The sequence below is a fragment of the Mustela nigripes genome, chromosome 17 (assembly GCF_022355385.1).
Source record: "Mustela nigripes isolate SB6536 chromosome 17, MUSNIG.SB6536, whole genome shotgun sequence".
Classification (NCBI taxonomy): domain Eukaryota; kingdom Metazoa; phylum Chordata; class Mammalia; order Carnivora; family Mustelidae; genus Mustela; species Mustela nigripes.
In genome coordinates this window covers 40,581,129-40,601,928 of record NC_081573.1, presented here as the reverse complement: position 1 = coordinate 40,601,928, position 20,800 = coordinate 40,581,129, and the positions used below count along the sequence as shown (strand labels likewise).

General features: G+C 47.8%; 1 long non-coding RNA gene across 2 annotated transcripts; it reads left to right on the top strand.

Annotated features, from left to right (window-relative positions):
* The first annotated feature begins 1,180 nt into the window (after window positions 1-1,180).
* Window positions 1,181-19,311, top strand: LOC132004727 (uncharacterized). Of its 2 annotated transcripts, none has more exons than XR_009400624.1 (3): window positions 1,181-1,376; window positions 4,207-4,305; window positions 19,187-19,311. It is a non-coding gene; the product is annotated as an uncharacterized LOC132004727 (long non-coding RNA). The 2 variants fall into 2 exon arrangements; XR_009400625.1 differs by lacking the exon at window positions 19,187-19,311 and adding an exon at window positions 18,284-18,370.
* The last annotated feature ends 1,489 nt before the right edge of the window (window positions 19,312-20,800 follow it).

Genomic DNA, 20,800 nt, shown 5'->3' with positions numbered 1-20,800 from the left:
CGGCTGCCCCTCCTTGGTCTTGGTCTGGCTTGCTGATCTGATGAGACTGTCCAGGGAACAAGGGTCAGGTCTTCCGTCCAGCCTCGTAAGGAAGAGGGTTTTCTCTGAGCCCGAGTCAGCTCTGGGACCCACTGTGGACGCCCTGGGCTCTCCTTCCCCTTCTCCCCTCTGGGCCTTTGGCTTCTTCACCCTCTCCTCTGCCGCTGCCCCTCAAGCTTCCTCACATCTTGGTTTCCCCCTCTGTCCGTGATCTCCTGCTTCAGCCTCGTGGAGCTCCTTGAGGTGGGCTTCAGAAGCTGATCCTAAAATGAACCCTCAAGTGTGAGTGGTGATGTGGGAGGGCGGTGGTTCCAGGAACTTCGAGAAAGTGGGGGAAGGTGGAGGGGAGGGGCAAGCAAGGCAGCCAGAAAACAATGTGTCATCAAGCCAGTTACCACGTGGGGTCACCGGAGCCCAGTCCCTTTGGGGAGCTTGGGTCTTCGGTGCCGAACACAAGCCTCCATGGCGGTCTACACAGGGCGTGAGAGAGCCGAGGTACTTAAATACCGAGCCTCCCTTGTTGTCTTTCCAGGCTGCCGCGGGGTGTCAGCTCTTCGTCACCCCCATCTTCCTCCCAGTGTTGGCCAAGCTGGATCCTGCAGGGGGAGCAGGAGCTTGCAGAACTCCTGCTGGGTGTTCAGCACCCAGAGGTGGGCACGCAGAGGGTGCGGGAGGGGGCATCCCCGGCACGTGCTCTAAGCCCTCACTGCTAAGGGAGAGTCTCTCTTTCCCAGCTTCAGGGAGGAGGTGTGGGAGGGCAGAAATGGAGTGAGGAGTCCATGGAGAGTAAAGGACAGAGGCAAAGAAAAGCTGGAAGGAAGGAGGAGAGAAGGTCAGGGAGTAGAGTGAGAATGGGAACGAACGCATGAGTGTGGGAGAGCCATGGTGTCCCCGCTCCATCCTTGGTCTGAGCCGCTGTGGCCGGGACGGAGGGGCCATGTTTCACCTGGGGCTGATGGAGGGGAGCGCTCACTGGCATGGCCTGCAGACTCGTCCCTTTAGACATCTTACCTCTCTAATTTCCCATGGGCTACGGTGGTACAGTGGGTTTATTCTGACAGCTTGAAAAGAAAAGTGAAATCAGATGGTCTCAGTCCTGTCCCTTCTTTCCCAGCATCTACATCAATCCTGTGTAGACGGGATTCTTCCCACTCAACAGGTGAGGTGATGAGAAGTCACCTACACCCAGATGAAGCCTTGGGACGGTGGTCAGCCCAGAACCATGGTTCACCTTAGAACAAACCTCATCTTGGCTCTGTCATCGTCATGAGAGAAGTCACACCAGGCTGTGCCATTCGCGCTCTCCACTGCAGAGCAACGGAAGGGGAGCTAACAAGGTAATTGCAGCTAGGGGTGGCAGAACATTTTGGCCAAACTCCAGTGGAAGAAAAATAAGTCAAGATTTCATATCCTGGAAGCAGAAACATTTTGAAGGACACTTGAGAAGGGCTTTTCTGGAACAAGGGTGTTCTTGCCTCAGCAAGCTCACGAGTCACCTGGTGATCTGGCTTAGATGCAGGTTCTGACTGAGCAGATTCTGGGAGCCAGGGAAACTCGAACTTCTAACAAGCTCCAAGGTAGTGCCTGTGTGGCCAGTCCAACGATGCTGAGTGGCAAGGGCAGCCCCTTTACATTGAGACAGAACTGGATTCAAATTCCAGCGAGGCTGCTTCCTAGTGCTGCAAAGTTGGGCAAGCCACCTAATTTGTGTGAGCTTCGGTTCTTCCATATGGAGAGTGTGGAGCCGAATTCTTATCCCTCAGGGTTGCCATGATGATGTGAGGGGATGGTGTGTACCAGTGACCACAACTGGAACGTTCTATGCCATAGTTACATTGTACTCCCCTCACCTAACATTGTTTCCCGTCTTCCTCTGGTCATCCCTCCACCCTGGGCCTTGGAATCTGCCAGTTTCAGTTCACATCCGGAGGGGGATGGTGGACACGGGTCAGATGGTAACTTCTTCTTCTTCTTCTTCTTTCTTTCTTTCTTTTTTTTTTTAAAAGATTTTATTTATTTGAGAGAGAGAGAGCGTGAGAGGGGCGAGGGCCAGAGGGAGAAGCCGACTCCCTACTTAGCAAATGGCCCAAGGTGGGACTTGATCCCGGGACTCCAGGATCCCAACCTGAGCCGAAGGCAGTTGCTTAACCAACTGAGCCACCCAGGCGCCCTCAGCTGGTAACTTTTATAAAAAGCGGGCTTTTAGGGGGCTGTTGTGTAGTCTTGTGCTCGTCACTGCAGGCAAGAAGGCAAGTATGGCTGCCCTTAAGAAACAGGAAAATGGCCTCATAGAGCAGGTGGGATTAGGAGTTCAGCCTGGCCTGGGAGGTCAAGTCGGGGATCTGGTCATCCCATCCTGGCCCTGCTCATGCAGCATTCCCTGGAACTCACTTCTTGCATCTCTGCTGACTTTAAATTCAAGTTAGTGAGCATACAAGTGTCGTATTAGGGTCAGGAGAAAGTTTAGCGATCGTCAGTTGTGTAGAACACCTGGTGCTCATTACATCCCATACCCTCCTAGTGCCCATCACCCAGTTACCCCATCCCCCACTCACCTTCCCTCCAGCAACCCTCTGTCTCCTACAATTCAAAGTCTCATGGTTTGCTTCCCTGTTTTTACCTTATTTTATTTTTCCCTCCCCTCCCCTATGTTCATCTGTTTTGCTTCTTGAATGCCACATATGAGTGAAATCATATGGTATTTCTTTCTCTTGGCCAAGGACATGGGGCTTTTCTTCTTTTTAGAGAACAGTTGTTAAATATTTAGTAGCACACCACTGAGAATGGATTGCCGCTTCCCCCTCTCATCCATGGCAGGTCTTACTAATGGATTCTAGAACATTCTTCCCCTTTGAGCACAGATGAGGCTTAGAATCTTTTCCAATACATTTTCCAGGCAGCAATTACCAATGAGTTGGTGTCCGCTCAGGGGATAAAACTCCTTCAATAACATCCACTTACCTTAATTCAGTGTGTCCTGCACAGAACCTATACATAGCATAGAATGGTAGACCCCAAATGTTCGGATTTTATAAACCTTTCAAACACCCAAAAGTATGTTTTGAGCACATGCTAATAACCAACTTCTTATTTGGCTAAGTAAGGACATAAACCAAAATGATAGCAATGAAATATGTTCCACCTTCTACCATCATAATCATTTCATTGAAGGACATTCTGGATGTCACCTGGTAGATATGAAGTATATAATCTCAGAATAAAGGCAACTTCATTAAAGTGAAAATATACTCCTCATTTTTCCCCTTCATTTGCTGTATCCCAATGCAAACTTTCTCTTGGACCAGCCCAAAGTCCATGGACTCGTTTGGGAACAAGGTCCAGTGGGCCAAGAACATTGTAGCCAACAATTGCAGGGTCCACATTGCCTCCTTGCGGGGGTGCAGAGACGATGAGCAGGGGTGCCTGCACAGATGCTCTCCGTGGGGTGAAGAGCTGGACAAGGTTTGACAATCTTGCCATTTTGTAGCCACTTTTTTTTTTTTTTTTTCCCCCCACTGGTGCTGATTTCTCTCCAGGTAGATCAGCCCTCCTAGGGGGTAGTAGAAATTTACAATCTAGTAAATCCTGGTGGTTTTTCAGCTTGCTGAGACCTAAAGCAGTGAGATGGCCTTGCTTCTGTGATCGAATTGTAAGATTAGGAATGAAGTCTGTGATTCCAAAAAAGGGGATGACTCCATCATTCCTTCACTTGTTGATTCACCGGACCTCTCTGGGGCTCGTGGCAAGCACCTTTCTACCGTAGCCTTCCCGACCTCACCGGTCTCATTTCCTCCAGTCTGACACCAGCTTGGAATAGGTTCCAGAAGGACCTGCGGTGTCCTGGCTGGGGTTTTGGGCTTCACCTCGAGAGACTGTGGACCAGGGGGGACAAGAAGGACAGGCTTTCCTGTAACAGAGAACGTACTGGAAGCTGATACAGAGCGTGGACTAGTATGCGTGCAGGGCTGCTTCTGGAGTCAGGTAGACCTGCTGCTCTCCCGGGGCCGTGGTCTGCAAAACGGATGAAGATGATCTAATCTAAAGTAAGGTATTGGCAGCAAAAGTCGCGGTGGGCGGTGGGCATTTGAGTCTGCAGTTGTGCGTGTGGAGTACGAGTATGTTTGCGGAAACGGCTCTGAGACATTAAGAGCAGATGTTTCTTGGCAGGACGTGGCAGAGGTGGCAGTCAGGTGCGCCGCACTCGGGATGCCCGGGGTATGGATTGGTACTACTCTGGAAAATCACCTGCGGAGTCCGACCGTGCAGGTAACGCGGAGCTAATTTTACTGGGAACAAACAGCAACGTTTAAGTGTTGTGTATTCTCTGGGTTTGCATATTTGGAACGTATTTTGATGTTTCCTTTTGCCTGGTGCCCATTAGGAAAATGTAACTCTTATAAAAGCGATGTTGTTGCTTGGAACATTTTTCATTAGAGCAAATTTGTTTCAAAATTGACTGTAAATTATATTGCGCTTTGTTTGAGAAAACAGAGTTAAAATCAGGATCCAAGTGTGCAATACTCAGTGTGGAACAGAAGTTCAATTACCTGCAGTTATGAGTATGTTCTCCTCCACGTGTGTGGAGCTGGCGTCTCCTATGTAAAGGTAGTGCAAGAAGTTGCTTTACAGATTACTTTCTTCCACATTCCCGAAATAGAGATGAAAGAACAGAGAGGGAACAAAAATTGCCTGAGGTCACATAGCAAGTTAGTGGCAAAGTTGGAATGGGTTTAGGTATCCTGATCTAGATTTTGATGAGATTAAAGGAAAAAAAATATTCTTGAATTTCCATTTCACACAATATTCAATAGTTCTTTCTCTCACAGACTAGCATTAGGATCACTTTGCCTCAGACAGATTCTAGAACAGATATGAAGGGGGAAAAAAAATGTCTGACGATGCCAAGCATGATGCTCCAGTTCACAGCACTGAAAATTCTAGAAAGATCGGTATGGCTACCACCCATTATATTTTTCAATGTTGTTCCAATGAGCAGCCTACCACAGGGCTTTTTGACTAATCTAATTTCATGAAAGCTGTTTTATTAGGCTTCAAATGACCTTGCACAGGGGAGCATTTGGATGAATACTAAGGCCAAACCCTCTGCCGGGTCTCTTCTCTTCACCACAGAGGATCTGTTGCCAAATTCTGCTGATTTTACCTCCTTGATATCTCCCACTCCATGTCCAGCAGCTGTCCTGCCCCAAGCCTCATTCCTCCCCCTTATCGGGACCATGGTGATCACCCTTATTCAATCTCTCTCCCTCCCTTCTTGGCACAACCTACAATCCAATTCCCACACAGCGGAGGCATTAAAACATTTTTTTCCCCTCTAAAACCTAAATCTGATCATGTCTACCTATTAGCATCACCAAAATTCTTACCATGGGTTGGGCGCTGGGTGTCTGGGCCACCCCAGTCTCGGGCCTCCTCGCCCTGCAGTCCCCCTCCCATGGTCTGGCCCAGCCCACAGGTGTCCATCAGTCCTCCGCATTCGCCAGAGTCTGCCCTAATGCAGAACACGAGCCCCCAGTCCTCCAACCTCCCTTTGGCTGTTTCATACCAACTCATTTTTCAGACCTCAAAAATTATTTTCTTCCTTATGTAAATCTTTTACTGGTTCTCAGATGAGATGGTTTCCCATATTACTCCCTGGCGTAGTGCCTGTGTTCATGCTGTCCGTAGATGTACCTCAATCAGAGCTCGAGAGATGGGGTGGGGATTGGTGAATCTGGAAGGGTCAAGTTCTTAACCCACTGAGCCACGCAGGCGCCCTGGAAGGGTCAAGTTCTTAACGGACATGAGGGTTTTAATGTCTGAGATTCAGATCACTGGGTACCCGATGCTCTCCTTATCCCTGGGCAACCACAAAAAGGCAGAAGCCTTTTCAGATCCCTGTGTGTTGGGTTTTTCAAAATGTTCCTACTGCATTATCTACCGGCAGACCTGGCTTTCGCTGCCTCCTAGGCTGGGAGGGTTAGAGTCTATCCCAGCAGCTAGAGTAGGGATGGGAGGGAGGATGAAGTGGACAGTTCCGAATTTAATTCACCTTTGCATCCATGTACTCACCGATACTCGATGCAGGAAACGAGGAGGCATCCTGGGGTCCTTCTAATTTGCTGTCCGTGTTTCGACCTCTGAAAGCGTCAAGGCTAAGCCGCCCCCGCCTCCCTCTGGTCCTCAGCAGTCACAGCACATCGGCAATACACGCTCACTCCTCCTTTCGCGGGGAAGACTGACAAGGACGTGTCATAACTCAGTGTCTTCCTTCTGCTGTGGCCAGTGCTCCCTGCTGGGAGTTTTGAGTGTCTTCGCGGCTCAGAGAGCGAAATGGAATGGTGTAAATGAATGTGCCACTGCAAATGCCCTACTCCTTTAATGTAGGATTTGGGATCACATTCCACTGAATCCTGCCAAGTCGCAGAATGATTTGTGATAACACATGCTGGTGATAATTTAGCAGAACCGAAACGATATCTGAATGGAGCTGCAGACCCTCCAGCTCCAGAGAGTCCCAAAGGGGGCTCTGCTCAATACAACAGTTTGTTTACTGATTATCCTTTGGGAAGGTGGCAGGGGGGCTGACCTCACCTCTGCTGGGTCTGTCTCAGGTTGGCCTGCAGTACTCCATCCCCCCCACCCTTAATCTCCTGTTCTCCGTTGCCGTGGGCCCCCAGATGCTCTCCTGCTCCCCTTGAAATCATCACAGTGATAATGACGGGGTGAGCATTTATCAAGTGCTTGTATAGAGCGGATAATGTGCTTATATGCTTCATCTCCTTTAAGACCACTCTACAATAGGTAGCCGTTACAGCTTTTCCTTTATAGAAGGGAAAACCCAAGTTCTGAGGGGCGAATTGGCTTCCTGGAGGTCAGGTGTGGTGGTGGAGCTGGGATATAACCCCACATCTGTCAGAATCCAGGAGGTTACAGGAAGCCTTGTGGGGCTGGTAAGATGCATAGGAAGTGCGCCCTCTTGGAAGCCTGGGGTCTTGTGCCTTGGAGAAGAGGCACCTGGAGGGGGTGCTGTGAGTCTGCATGGCCCCAGAAGACCGAGGGCAGGTTTCAGTCCAATATCATGAAGGCGTTTGTTGATGAAATGAATGGGGGTGAACGAGGCTGTGCCACCTTATGACAGAGGCACTGGGGGTGGGCTGGGCTGGGGTTGGCGTTGGATAACACAGAAGTGGAGACACCTTCTAAACTCTTTAATTCTGTGGTTCTCCTACGTGCTATACTTCCATTCCCAAGTTCCCTAAGCATCTCAGTGCAATTGTCCCATCAGGTGGGAAGTGATATTTTCTATACCTTATACAGTTTCCATCACGATGAGATTACAGTACTCCTCTTGTTGCTCTTGGTGCTACTCGACCCCATTAATTGAGTTTGTGATGGTAGTTGAGGGGATTGGGTGATGGATTTAAAATCTGAAGGGCTGGCCTTCAGAATTTGCTAACCATGGGTATGTTCCCAAATTTGAGCTCTGTTTTCTTAAGAAAAGAGTTCAGATACCAGAAATTCATGGAAATGGTTCAAATCCCGACTTTGCCACTTACCACCCACGTGAACTTGGGTAAGTCATTACATTTCTCTGAGCCCTTCTCTTTACCTATAAAATGAAGTTTGTGATACTTATCCCATGGGTTGCTATGCAGATAAAATGCCATAAAGCAGATGAAGCATTTAGCACAGTTCTCAACACATACTAAATTACTTGCAAAATGGTATCTATAGTCATTATTATGCCTTACTCTATGTCAGTCACCATGCAACACTCTTCCCGTTATGGTCCTTGGTGTTCACAGTGACATAAATATTACCTTCACTTAAAGAAATGGTTCACAGGCTCAGAGAGGTGAAGTCACTAGCCCTTGGTTACTCAGCTCAAAGAGTGGCCCATCATCTCTCTTTCCTCAGGACCAGCTCTCTTGCTCTGCCCCGCAGAGTGTGTCTTTCATGGTAACACAGCCCATTTGAGGCTGGTGATCCCCCACACATGCCACACACACAACACCCAGCAGATGCTTCTTGACCGAAGGACCAAGGACAAGGACCATGCCATCTGCATCTTGCTTTTCTTCATGACACATTGAGCATGTTCCTTCCTCTTTTTTGGGGGGGGGCCCAGTCTCCTTATACATGATGGAAGAGGGTTTGGACTAAATCTATAGTTCCTTTCTCATTGTTATGAGAAAGTTATATGAATAGCACTAAGCACATAGTGGAGACCCTGCGGCTCTTTATCATGAGGGCTGGGTCTAGAGTGAGACAAGCAGGGCCCCCGAGGTCACAGAATTTAAGAAGACACACACTCTGAGGGGTGCGCGAGTGAAGGGCTGGCCTGTGGGAATGTGTGCCTCCTTAAATCTTGTGCCCCGGGGACCTCTTCCATCACCTGGCCCGGGTCCTGTTTCACAGGGTGCAAGAGAGTACTAATGATGCTGCGGCCAAAACGGATTTTTCTTCCTCTTTTTAAACACCAGTGATGAGTACAGTGATATTTTTAATAAGAATTGGCTGGTACTTTGAAGAGCTCTACTCAAAAAGACATTCTTGAAAAAGACTATTATTCCTCTAGTTACATATTTTAGGCTTCTGGGGATAACAGTAGGGGTATAGGATTATAAGAAATAGAAGGGATGTAATAGAGAAAAGATGAAATTACTCTAACAGCCATTAGACCAGCCAAGGAAATAATTTCCAGTGATATAGTCATTATTTGTACAAGCATCCTCCCCAAAACAGGCCAACAGGATTTTCACACTTACTTCTTTGGTTTAATTGTCTATTTGTTTCGAAATGAAAGCTAATTAAAAGATTATTTTCATATGCTTTAATCACACCACAGCTAACTGTTGGAAAACGTGCAATTAATGGATGCAGCAGTTGACATAAGAATGCATTTTTTTAAAATAACATCACTATTTGAATACACAGAGTGAAGCAATTAGTCCTTCATTAGTTCTGAGTTATTTCAAATGCTTTGAAATACTTGTGTGTTTAATGTTTAATCATCAAGGAAATATATCTGGCAATGGTGCTAGCTCCAGCATCATGAATTAAATATGGCCCCTTGGGAGTGGGGAGAGTTCAGGAAGAAAAATGGCAGCCTCCCCAGGCCTGGCCTCAGGCAAATTCCTTCTTTCTCTGAGCACAGGAAGAGTGAAGGCTCTTCTTAAAGCGTCAGTGCTTCTTGCGCGCTCGTCACTTCCCAAAGGTGGCTGTGTAGGTGGCAGATGGTTGCCTTGGAGTGGAGCAGACGGAGAGGGACCGCGCCTGAGTCTGGAGCCCCCTAGTGGAGTGATGGTGTGAGAACGAGCGTTGGCAGCTACAGGGACAGGTGACAGGGGCGATTACCGTTGATAGGTTGACCGCACAGTGTCGAGACTGTGGTGACCAGCACTCTGGGTGCAAGGATGTCACTGAAGCCTTAGGTGGGGGCACAGAGGATGAATAAGGGGCATGTTCCCAACAGTCACTTAGAGCTTGGCAAGGGAGTGCTACCTGCGACAGAACTGTGCAGGTATGTAGGCATCAAGAGGCTCCTTGGCAGACGACGAGAGTGACTTTAGTGCATGGCTAAGCATCAAAGGGATCTGTTCGAATTGGCAATGAGATTCCTTCCCAAGAATATCCTTAGAGCCAGCAAGCGCAACACAGACCAGAGCTGTAGGTGACATTTCCCTTGGATTGGTAGACGATTACATAGCAAGACTGAAACTTTTCATCTTCCGGGGACATGGCCATAGACAATAAGCAAGTGTTCATTATCTAGGCTTTGTACGGAATGCTGTGCATCCTATTTCTTACTGAATTCTCTTAGTAGCCTGGTGAGGTAGGCATGTCCCCGCTCTATAGGGAAAGAAATGGAGGCATGGAGCGGTTAAGTGACTTATCAAACTGGAGTTATTCCGTAAACTTTTTGGCTTGTAGGGAAAATAAAGTAATATGTGTTCTCCCTACCCTATGGAAGAAAGTGTGGTTGTACAGGTGAGACTTGCCCAAGGACATACATGTTGGGTAAGTAGCTGAACCAGTGTTTTGTTTTTAACATATTTTTAAAATTTTTATTGTTTTTTTTAAGATTTTTATTTATTTATTTGACATAGATCACAAGTAGGCAGAGAGGCAGGCAGAGAGAGGAAGGGAAGCAGGCTCCCCGCCGAGCAGAGAGTCTGATGTGGGGCTCGATCCCAGGACTCTGGGATCATGACCCAAGCCGAAGGCAGAGGCTTTAACCCACTGAGCCATCCAGGTGCCCCTGAACCAGTCTTTTGACTCAAGTCTTTCTGACTCCATGTTTGCTCTGTCTCAGTGTGGGGTGGGGTTCCGTACGTATGCCAAGGGTGTGCAAACACGAAGGCGCGGCTCTGCTGCTGTACCGTGCTGTCCTGAGAGGCTCGCTGTGCTTCATCCCTCAGGGAGAGCGGAATTGTGGAAGCAAGTGCAGCTTGCCGGGGGCCCTAGATGATGCTCTCTCTTCTTAGCAAAACCAATAAGGATTCTTCACCTCAGGAATTTAAAACATCAGAAGTTTGAGACTGAGTGTCGATGACCACAAGACAAATCCCAGCGCTCCCACCGGCAGGTGGATTCTGAGATGGGAGGGGAAGAGCTCAGGGAGGTCAGAGGAGGGCAGGACTGGGGGAGGCTGAGAGGGACCATCAACATTCCTAAAGCCTGTGTTGGCAGTGAGCTATGGCACGATGCCTTGGGGGTCTCCCTGCCTGTCTGTCGTGGCATAGAGAGAGTACTTAATTCTTCTGTCAAACCCTCTCGGTGTTCTGTCCCCAGTGTAGACTCCCTAGTCAACTGTGCCTCCCAGTCCCCCTGTGGCCGTGCCTAGGGAGCTTGAAGTTCAGTGGGAGAGACTTCCAGAAGCCTGGTGATGTAATATTGGGAGTGACCAACAGAGACATGACTGGGACAGAAGAAACAGGGAGTGGGGGCAGCAGTCTGCTCTGGGCACCAGAGTAGGCATGACTAGGGGGAGAAATACTCCTGGTCTTGAATTTCCCATGGGGGAAATGGGAGAAGACATTACAAGGTTGGGAACCACGAGTGCCAAAGACTGAGAGAGGAAGGGGCTGCACGGATTTGGGAACGGTGAGCACTTTAGCCTAATGCTGGGGGTGTAGGACGCAGGGGCAGGACAGGGCTGAGCTGGTGGGTCAGAATGAGAAGGCTTTAGAATCCCACCCGAGGGAGCCTGAGGTCCTAGAGCCAGCAGGCCGGGAGCCAACAACGATTTGTAAGCAAAGCCCGGGAAAACCAGCGCATTCATGGGAGATCAGAATTGGAACATGTTTGGGAGCCGGGGGAGCTCTACCAATGGACTGAGATGCTTCTTTTTTCTTTAAGGGTCACGTACTTTCATTTATTCATAGAGTCTCTTCTCCCTCTTTTTTTGGAGGAAGGATACACACACCTTCTGTATCCACTCACACAAACAAATGCAAGTCGACGTGATAAAGGAAGTAAGTGAGGGAGCGGAGGCGGGGGCGGGGACTGGAATCTCCAAGAGCACAGGCTCTGGACAGCTGCAAGTGGGCCTCGGGGATGGCGCTGAGATTCGCAGAGGCCAAGGCCAAGACGGAGACAGAGCCAGATTCCCAGCCCGTGGGTCGCACGACCCGATCACACTGGAAATGACTCTTCCTGATACAAAAGAGGAGAGGCTCTCATGAATTCACCAGAATAAGTCCTTCAAGAGGCATTTCAGGAATTTCAATAAGCTGTTTTTTATGGGCTCCCACAAAGTGGGCTGATGGGATTCCTCTGGAGCTCCATTTAGCACGAGAAATTCTAAGGGCAGCAGAGCAAAGACACATGACCCAGGCTTCATCTGGCTTGATCGCAGAATGAGATTCAGGCTAATGTGATGGCTTTTGCTCTTTTAAGGCCCCAGCATGCATTTTTTAAAAAGGCGATTCCTTATCTGCAACCCCAGTATCCCACTCGTAGCAGATAAGACCTGGCCATCTCTGGATTGGGGTGGAGGCAGGGGATGGGTTTCTAGGGAGCCCCAGGAGCACCCTCAGGAACTCCAGGGCTCCGGGGAAGATCGTCTGAGAAGCTGGATCAGAAGGATTGATGGACAGAATGTCCTTCAGACAGTACTCTATAGACATTATTCCTCACAGCCAGGGTTGTGACAAGGATCGGAAGGTGGCGAGCTTGACCGGGGGACTCGCGGGGCAGATGCTCTGTGCTGCCGTCGGCCGGTGATTCCTCCAACACCTCAAAGCAGTAGATGGTCCAATTCTCCAGGCTCACATACTCTCCAGCCTCAGGCCTCCCAGGACCTGCTTTTGAGAATTCAAGGCCCCGAACATGTGCTTTGGGCCGTGTCGCCCCCACATTGGAGGACGGGAAGCAGCCTCACTCTGCCAGAAGTCTCTCAGGACCCGGCTGCTCTACATCTTTTTAATTGTTTCTTGACATGCCTTTTAAGCTGTCACACTGAAATGTGATTCTCATCTCTGTTTATCTAATGTCACCGGGGGAGGCACTCGGAGACCAGCCATGGCCCGACCTCCACCTGCATCTGCTCTCTCCGCTCAGTCGTCTCTCCCCACCTTCCAGAGTGTCTCTGTAGCCCCTGGGAAACTGGCGAGCTTCCTCGGCAGCAGCCGTAACAGAAAAGGGTGAACCCTGGGGGAAAGCAGGCAGCTGGCTGGTTCTCCGTGCGGCTTGCCGGCCCCGGAGGTGCTGTCACACTCACTGAGCACCTCCTCCGTGCCAGGCTCTGAGATGGGCGGGGGACATGCCCAGGGGAAGGAGGGGGGTGCGTGCTTAGGGGCCTCATGGTCAGCTGGTCGGGCCACGCTTCTGATGTTCTGATGTAAAAGAGAACCCGGTGAATGTGATGCATGGGTCACACAGCCTTCATGCTGAAGGTGCGACCCTGAGACCTCCTCTCCATGCTTCTCCGGCCTGCACTCCACCCCGGAAGCTGTACTACATGCAGGACATCAAGGAGTTCCTCTGCCTGCTTCTTCCAAATGGGCCAGGCCCATGGGGAGTCCCAAAAAGTGTTCGCAGGGAGGTTAGAGAGTGCAAGTTGTCCGTATGACCATTTGTCAAGAGATAATGCTGCCGAGCTGGTGCAAACCAGCCCTGAAAGCCTTGTACCCACAGTGACAAAGCAACACTGCTAATCAGTACATTTCATGGCCCTGGCCGAGGGTCAGTGCTATGTTGTACAGTATTTTTGCAAAATGGCTCAAGCTAGTTAGGTACTTCTGCGACCAACCCTGATAGCCAAGAGTGAGCTCAGAGTGTTATCATCTAACTGCCTCCCTACCAGGTCACCTCTTGGCTGGCTCTGTCCTTTGACTAGAGACTGTTCCCCCGAAGAAAGGCGACTGTCCTTGGTGCCTCTCCCCCTCTCTCTTTCTCTCTGGTGTCTAGTAACTACTCCTCCACTCTTAACCTTTTGGTCCTAGGGGTGGTGAAATTCTGCTACCAAGACTCTAGTTTTTGTCCTCTCATCTCAGTGCCCTCTGCCTTGGTTCACAGCCCCTTCAGTAATAAACTCTCCTGAGTCACTCTGTCTTCAGCAAAGCTGTCGTCATCAAGACAGTATGGTGCTGGCACAAAAACAGACACATAGACCAGTGGAACAGAAGGGAGAGCCCAGAAATGGATCCTCAACTCTATGGTCAACTCATCTTCGACAAAGCGGGAAAGACTATCCAATGGAAAAGCAGTCTCTTCAACAAATGGTTTTGGGAAAACTGGACAGCCACATGCAGAAGAAGGAAATGACCATTTTCTTACACCACACACGAAAGTAGACTCAAAATGGAGGAAAGCACTAAATGCGAGATAGGAATCCATCAAAATCCTAGAGGGGAACACAGGCCGAATGCAGTCTCTTTCTTTTTGGGACCTGGATTGATTGAAGGAGGGGTGAATCAATACCAAAAATAGAAAAGCAGTTTTCAAGGGTTGGGTCTTAAAGTGGGGTAGGAGTAGGGGTAGAGTAAGGTCAGTGGTGTGTCAGCAGTTGTCCCTGGAGTTTAATCTATAGAATCCCACTTAACTTGCCCAATAGCCTCAGAGGCATGAGTGCTCTGGAGGAGGACTGCAGGTTGGGCAGGTCCTCTGCGGGCATGCATTCTGCAGGGCAGATAAGGGACTCTTCTTCCTCCCAGCCTGCCAAAAAAATCTCTGAACCATTCATTAACCTGTGTTAATGAAGACCTAAATCAAAGCCCAAACTAGAAATGGGGGTGGTGGCAGGGCAGGAAGAACTACTGAACAAAGTGAGATACCTTAGAGACCCCAGGGATCTCTGACCTAAGGGGTGACGTTGTCTTGTAAGTCCTATATCTTTCAAGCTGAGGTCATCTTGTTGAGAAGCCATTCAGTGACATGGGTCTGCATCTCACACCCCCAAAATGTTTCTTAAATAAGGAGGGTTTCAACTTTTCATGGCCCTGGACTCCCTAGCTATCAAGTAGGATAATGACAGCATCTGCTTCTGAGGGCTGGGGTGAGGATAAGGTACGGCATCTGGCTCCGTCTGATGCGTATCTGATGTTCAACAAATACTGGTCATTGCCGACAAGCAAGAGGTAGCAGGTCTGGTTGTTAAGGCAGCTAAGAGAGGAGGGAGAGCCATAAGATTTCATTCCATGCCAAGTCTTAGAATGGAGTGTGATCAGGTGACGGAGTGGGAAGGATGTTTAATGGATCCTTTAGTCTCCATCTCCTCATTCTCAAAGAGTGAAAGAAGGCCAGCACGAAGAGGAGGCTTTTTGAAGGTCACCCACATCAGATCATGATGGTAGGACTGGGACTTGAACTTGAATCTCCTGCGGTGCTGCCTTCAGCCTTTTTCTTCAGAGCTTCCCATGGAAATACTTCCACTGATTTCCTCCCCCGAAGGGTCATGATGCCTCTGACTTGTTAATGACATGGTGAGGAATATGTAAGGAAATAATGTCTATAAATCTTGCCAAATTCATCCTTGGAAGGACAAGAACAATAGTTGATTTTTGCACTGGTTTAGAAACATAGCCAGTGTCATGTAACTTACAGGAGGCGGAAGTGGGGAGGCAGGATTAATTAAGATACGGCCTCTCCTGACCTTCAAGTTTATGTTCTCTCCTCTATATCACACTCCTTCAGCCATTTCTTAGCTGAAATTAAGAACTGTGGCTTCGAATAGAGCCACTGGCTTCACACATCCTTACTTTCTTGCTCCAAGAAGCCCTATCTTTGTGGCTAACTCATACCGTGGTGGTTGTTAAAAACGCCAAGGGACAAGAAAATAGAGTCTGAAGTGTTTCATCTGGAAAAGCAAACTCACACACAGACAAATGAGGGGACAATTAGTTTTTTGTTTGGGCTGAAACCAGTGGGAGATTTGTCATGTAAGGGAAAGTCTGTAGAATTTAATAGGATTATTGTAGGGTGAGGAAGTCCATTTAGAGAGGGATAAAAAGCAGAGGAAGAAAACATGCCTGTACTCATTTTTATGAATAAAACAAAACAAAACAAAACAACCCCCAAACCAAAAAACTAACCTAAGAGTACCCACCTGATATTGAAATAACACCACTATCACCAGTGCTGATTGTAATGTTAACAAAATCCCATTAATTCTGAACCCGGTCTTACTTTAAATGCTCTTCATTTGTGATCTCATTTAATCCTGGCAGGCTGCAAGGCACATGTTGTTATTTCTGCTTTGGTGGTTAAAGATACTGGGACCAAGGACGGCTGAATAACTTAAGGGTAGGGATGGAATTTGAGCTTGATTCCAGGTTCCTCATCCCCATGTCTGTCTCATAAAATGCCCAGGGAGCACAGGTAGGATCCACAAACCCAGCTGATCTATAAGGAGTAATGTTGTTGCTGGTGTGGACACCCGAGTAGAGCAGAGGTGTAAGTCAAAGCCTGTGGATTAGCCCAGGGTTTCAAGTCAAACATGTCTAGGAGACAGTACGGATGGGAATGTGGGGCACACCCACCCAACAATTCTAATGGGAAGAGGTTCGCTGTTGACCTTTAAAGTTGGAGTTAGTGCCTTCTGATCATGGCTTCCCTCATCTAATGTCCACAGGGGCAAATTTTCTTCCTTTCCTCTGCCCCAGATGCCCAGCAAGAATTGATCCTCAGTATGGTCTTGCTGATCTGTTGGCCGACTGATTAATTGATTAATTGATATATTTGCAGCCGTATGGTTTGGGGCTTCCAGCTCTAGTTGGGAATTGATTTTCATCTTCACAAGTTAAAAACAAAAGCTATCAAACCCCTTACAGGAGATGGTGATGAGACAAAATCTTATTAAATAGAAACTGACAATTTATCATCTCTCAACAGCTCGGGGCCCAGTTTTTCGTGTATTCTTGCCAGGATCTCAGTGTCTTGTTCAATATCTAATTTATTTGGAGTTTTATTGAAGGAGGAGCATCTTCTGCAATTCTTGTCTCCAATCTGCAAAGAGTAGTTGAGTAGCAGAAATCATCGGGAAGAACTTGGTGGCCATCCAGGGTTTAGTCCACGTCAGGGGGCCACATGCCTGTTTTCTCAGAACCTTGTAACAGGATGATTTTCTCTAGAGCCTAACATTTTATGGTCCTGGTTTTTGTTTTTGTTTTGTTTTGTTTTGTTTTCTGACCAAACATTCCTTTGCTTTTGTGTTGTCACCTTGATTTTAAAGTTTTTCTCCCCATCCCCGCTAAGTGTTGAAATGTTGCTTAGCTAAAGTTACTTATCACTTAATGCATTTCACAAACTAATTAAACCTTCCAGCAGCACACATATATTGGACCCTCTGGCCAAGGGAAATGCTCAGCTCATCTGGCTTAGTCAGGAGTTTGCCTTGCTCAGTATTCGTCACAAGAGAGCTGGGTCTCCTGGAAGAGGGCCACTGGGCACCCAGGTGGGCACACGGGGTGGGTTGGGCCCATCCTACTCTCTATTACCTGGTCACAGTGATTTTTTTTTTTTTAAGATTTTATTCATTTATTTGACAGAGAGAGAGAGAGAGATCACAAGTAGGGAGAGAGGCAGGCAGAGAGAGAGGAGGGGAAGCAGGCTCCCCACCAAGCTGAGAGCCCCAGGCGGGGCTTGATTCAAGCACCCTGAGATCACCATCCGGCTGAAGGCAGAGGCTTAACCCACTGAGCCACCCAGGTGCCCCACAGTGATTGGTTCTGAGAAAGGGGGTGGGGCCATGGGAGTCAAGCATGGCCTATCAGAATCATCTCAGGCTTAGTGCAGGGGCTCTGAGAGAGGTTTTTATTCCCACTGGGTTTGCCACTTTGGGAAAATAAGAACAAGCCTGCTGGTGCCCACCTTCCCACTCAGAAGGGACGAGTGTGATTCAGTGCTAAGAAGGGACAGGCCGAGTTCATAGATGGAACAAGAGCCATGGCTGCGATGCGCTTCCTTGGTTCCTCGTTTTTGTAACTCAGCGAATTCCTTCTGCCCTCTAAGCTAGTTTCACTTGTGTGTTTCTGCGACTTCTGATCAAGAGCCATGGCCAGTAAAGGTCAGTTGGTTTCTTTCCTCTGTTCCTCCAGAGACTCGAGACTCACACAAGCAGTAATTGGAGAAGCAGGTCTGCCTGTTGCAGAAGCCACGGAGTTGGTTTTACCCAGTATCACATGCCTGCCCCCTCCCTTGCTTGAATAAAGTTTGCTTTTTATCATCAAGGCCCAGAGCCAGCTCCAAATAATCAGTTACCTCCCTTGCCCTTCCAAAGTGAGTAGCAGACGTTCCCTTGTTTACCCGTTGATTTACTTCAAATGAATACTTGTTTATTTCCTAATGCTTTCTAAATATGGATCAATGGATGCACATTGTAGAAGTTACAGAGAAGCACAAAGAAGGCAATAAATTTACCCCTAATCCTGCCACCTAACCTTGTGTGCTATTTCATCTTTACATGGGAAATCCAGATGTTCAGTGAAGTCATTTCCTTAATGACTAAATAAATACGTCCATGAAATGGGCTCAAACTACTATTCCATAGCTTCTAGGAAGTCCAATGTCCTGGACTTGAGTCCAAGCTCTTCCCTATTACCAGATCTGTGATTTGGGGCAAGTTACCCAAGCTCCTTGAGCCATTTTTGCATCTGTCCACGGGAGTAAATGATCTCCTTCTAGTTTGATGGGCTTATGGGAGAAATGAATGGAAAAAAAAAAATCAAATATTTTGTTGAAAACTTTGAGGTGTGGTGCAAATAACATAAATTGTGACTTTTATAAAATAATTTCTTTCTAGTCACAAGAACCTTTCATTAAAATTTCCTGTGTGAAATCCCAGTCCCCAGAATAGATGAAGAGGGGCTTTGGGCAATGCAAAGCCACTGCCAACCCCAAGTGGCCTATGACGTGCCTTCAGGTAAGCCCCCTGGCACAGAATGCTATTTAAAGACTCTGGTCTATTACTAAATAATTTCCAGTATAGGCTAATGGTAACCCCCTCCCCCCCAAAGTCCTCATATTCCCTCCTGTGAATATTAAGTTAACTGAGATCTCTGCCCAGTGCCTGTTTTAAGAAGATGTCGCTGATGAGGATTAAATTTTCATTCTGGAGTTTCCTTGGCCACTGCTGAGTGCCGTCAAGTCCTCCTCATGAGACCCCTTCCCCCTTTCTCTAACCGAATAGCTAGAAAGCCTCGGACAAAGCCCACCACTGAGACCAACACCCCTGTCCACACAGATGCCCAGAGGTACTCCGTTGGGCTCTGGGAGTCATCCAAACATATATGTTAACCACTTGTGCTCCCTCAGGTTCTGTGCTGGATGCTGAGGATACAGCAGTGGGCACACCAAGTCATAACTAGCCGGTTCTCTCAGGACCTACTGACAACCTGGGGAGTGAGACGTAAATTATGAAGTCCTAAAAGTTAGTGTAAAATTTCCATTGTTGTATGTGTCGGATGAATCCAGTTCTGGGAGATCAGAGAAAATGGAGTGAGGACATGACATGTCAGCTAATACTTGAAATTAACAAGCATCCCCAGCCAAAGGAGAAGGCTGTGCAAAAGCCATGTGGTGGGTAGGGAATTAGTTACCTCTAAGAACTGAAAGAAGGCCATTGTGTCTGGCTATAAGATAAGCCTGGGATGAGGATAAACACGTTTATGGGGAGCTGTACCAATGATGTTGCTTCTTATCCTAGGAGCCGTGGAAGACAGAGGCTGTGGCACATGCTTACGGACTGAGAGATGACTGGAGGCTGTCCCAGAGAAGGAGCTGTGGAGATGGGCAAAAGCAGCCACATTTGGGAATCATTTGGACAGCAGAATAAAGGCAGTTTGGTAGCATGTATGTTAGAGTAGGATGCATTAATTTCCTCTTGTGGCTATAACATATATCACAAGCTTATGGCTTAACACGAGCAATTTGTCTCCTTATAGTCCTGGTGGCCAGAACTCAAAAATGAGGGCTAAAAATCAGAATCTTGTTAGGGCTGGTTTTTCCTTGAGGCCCCAGGGAAGAACCTGTTCTCCTCTTCCACGATCTTAAAGCTTCTGGCATTCATTGGCTTGTGGCTACTTCCCTTTACTCTCTACTCTCAGTTATTTTACTACCCTCTGGCTCCCTCTCACATAAATGCCATTACATTTAGGGCCCCTGATAATCCAGGATAATCTTTCTACTTTGGGGCGTAAGATACTTCAGTTCCCTTAATGTAATCAATCTTCCGTGTCCCTTTTTTGCCGATAATGTTCCAGAGAAAAGGACCTGGGCATCTTTGGGAGCCATCATTCAGGATATCACATAGGCAAGGAGAAAAAGAGATCTTGCATGATGCTTGGGGTTCTGGTTTGCCAGTTGGATAGATGGCTCAGAGATGGAGTTGGGGGTCACAAGATGAATTCTGTTTTGATCATACTGAGTTTGAGGTGCTTTTGAGACCTCCAAGAGCAGCTGTCCATCGGGCGATTTGGAAATACAGATCTGGAGTCCAGAAGAAAGGTCTGAGCTGGAGATACAAACATGAGAATCACCAGTGGGGTGCTCAGTCATGCCTTGGAGAGGAATGAGGGTGTCCAGGGAAAGAATATAAGAACGCTTGGGGAACAATGATGTCGTGGTGATTTTCAGAGAGGATCCAAAGAGACAGGAGGAAAACAAGTACATTTCTGGCTCAGAAACCGAGAGGGGGATGATTTCAAGGAGAAGGAGGTGATCAACTCTGTCCAAAATGCCTGACAGCTCAAGTAAATAGAGGGTTGGAAATGTCCATGAAATTCATCCCATGAATTCCTGAGGCGGAGTGATGGGAGCATAAGGTGCATTAGGTTGGAGCAGGTGGAGGGTGAATGGAGGGGAAGAAAACAGAGCGAGTAGAGGGAATTCTGTATTCATACCTATTCTTCTATGTATTATATATTCATATTCATCTTTCAGATCCCCCTTCAACCATGAGTTCTTCAGGGGAGCTCTCCCTAACCACACAGCTCTTACTTATATGAATTCTCATAGCCCCAGTATTCTCTCCCCTATGGAGCCCTGACCAAAGACTCTTGAAATGTATTTATTGGCATGATTGTTTCGTCTCAGGCATCCTCTGCTACTTCTTGTGTAAGTCACTCAAAAGTGGGGTTCTGGGGAAAGTTTTGCTCACCATTGTATTCCCAGAACATAATCCAAAGCTGGCACGTAGTAGGTCTATGACTGATGTACTGAATGAGGAGATGGTCAAATGAATGTTGTAGTGTAAGTTGCAGAAGAGGAAGCATTTTTGATTTCTAGATAGAGCTGGCTATAAGGAGAAGGGCACAGACTT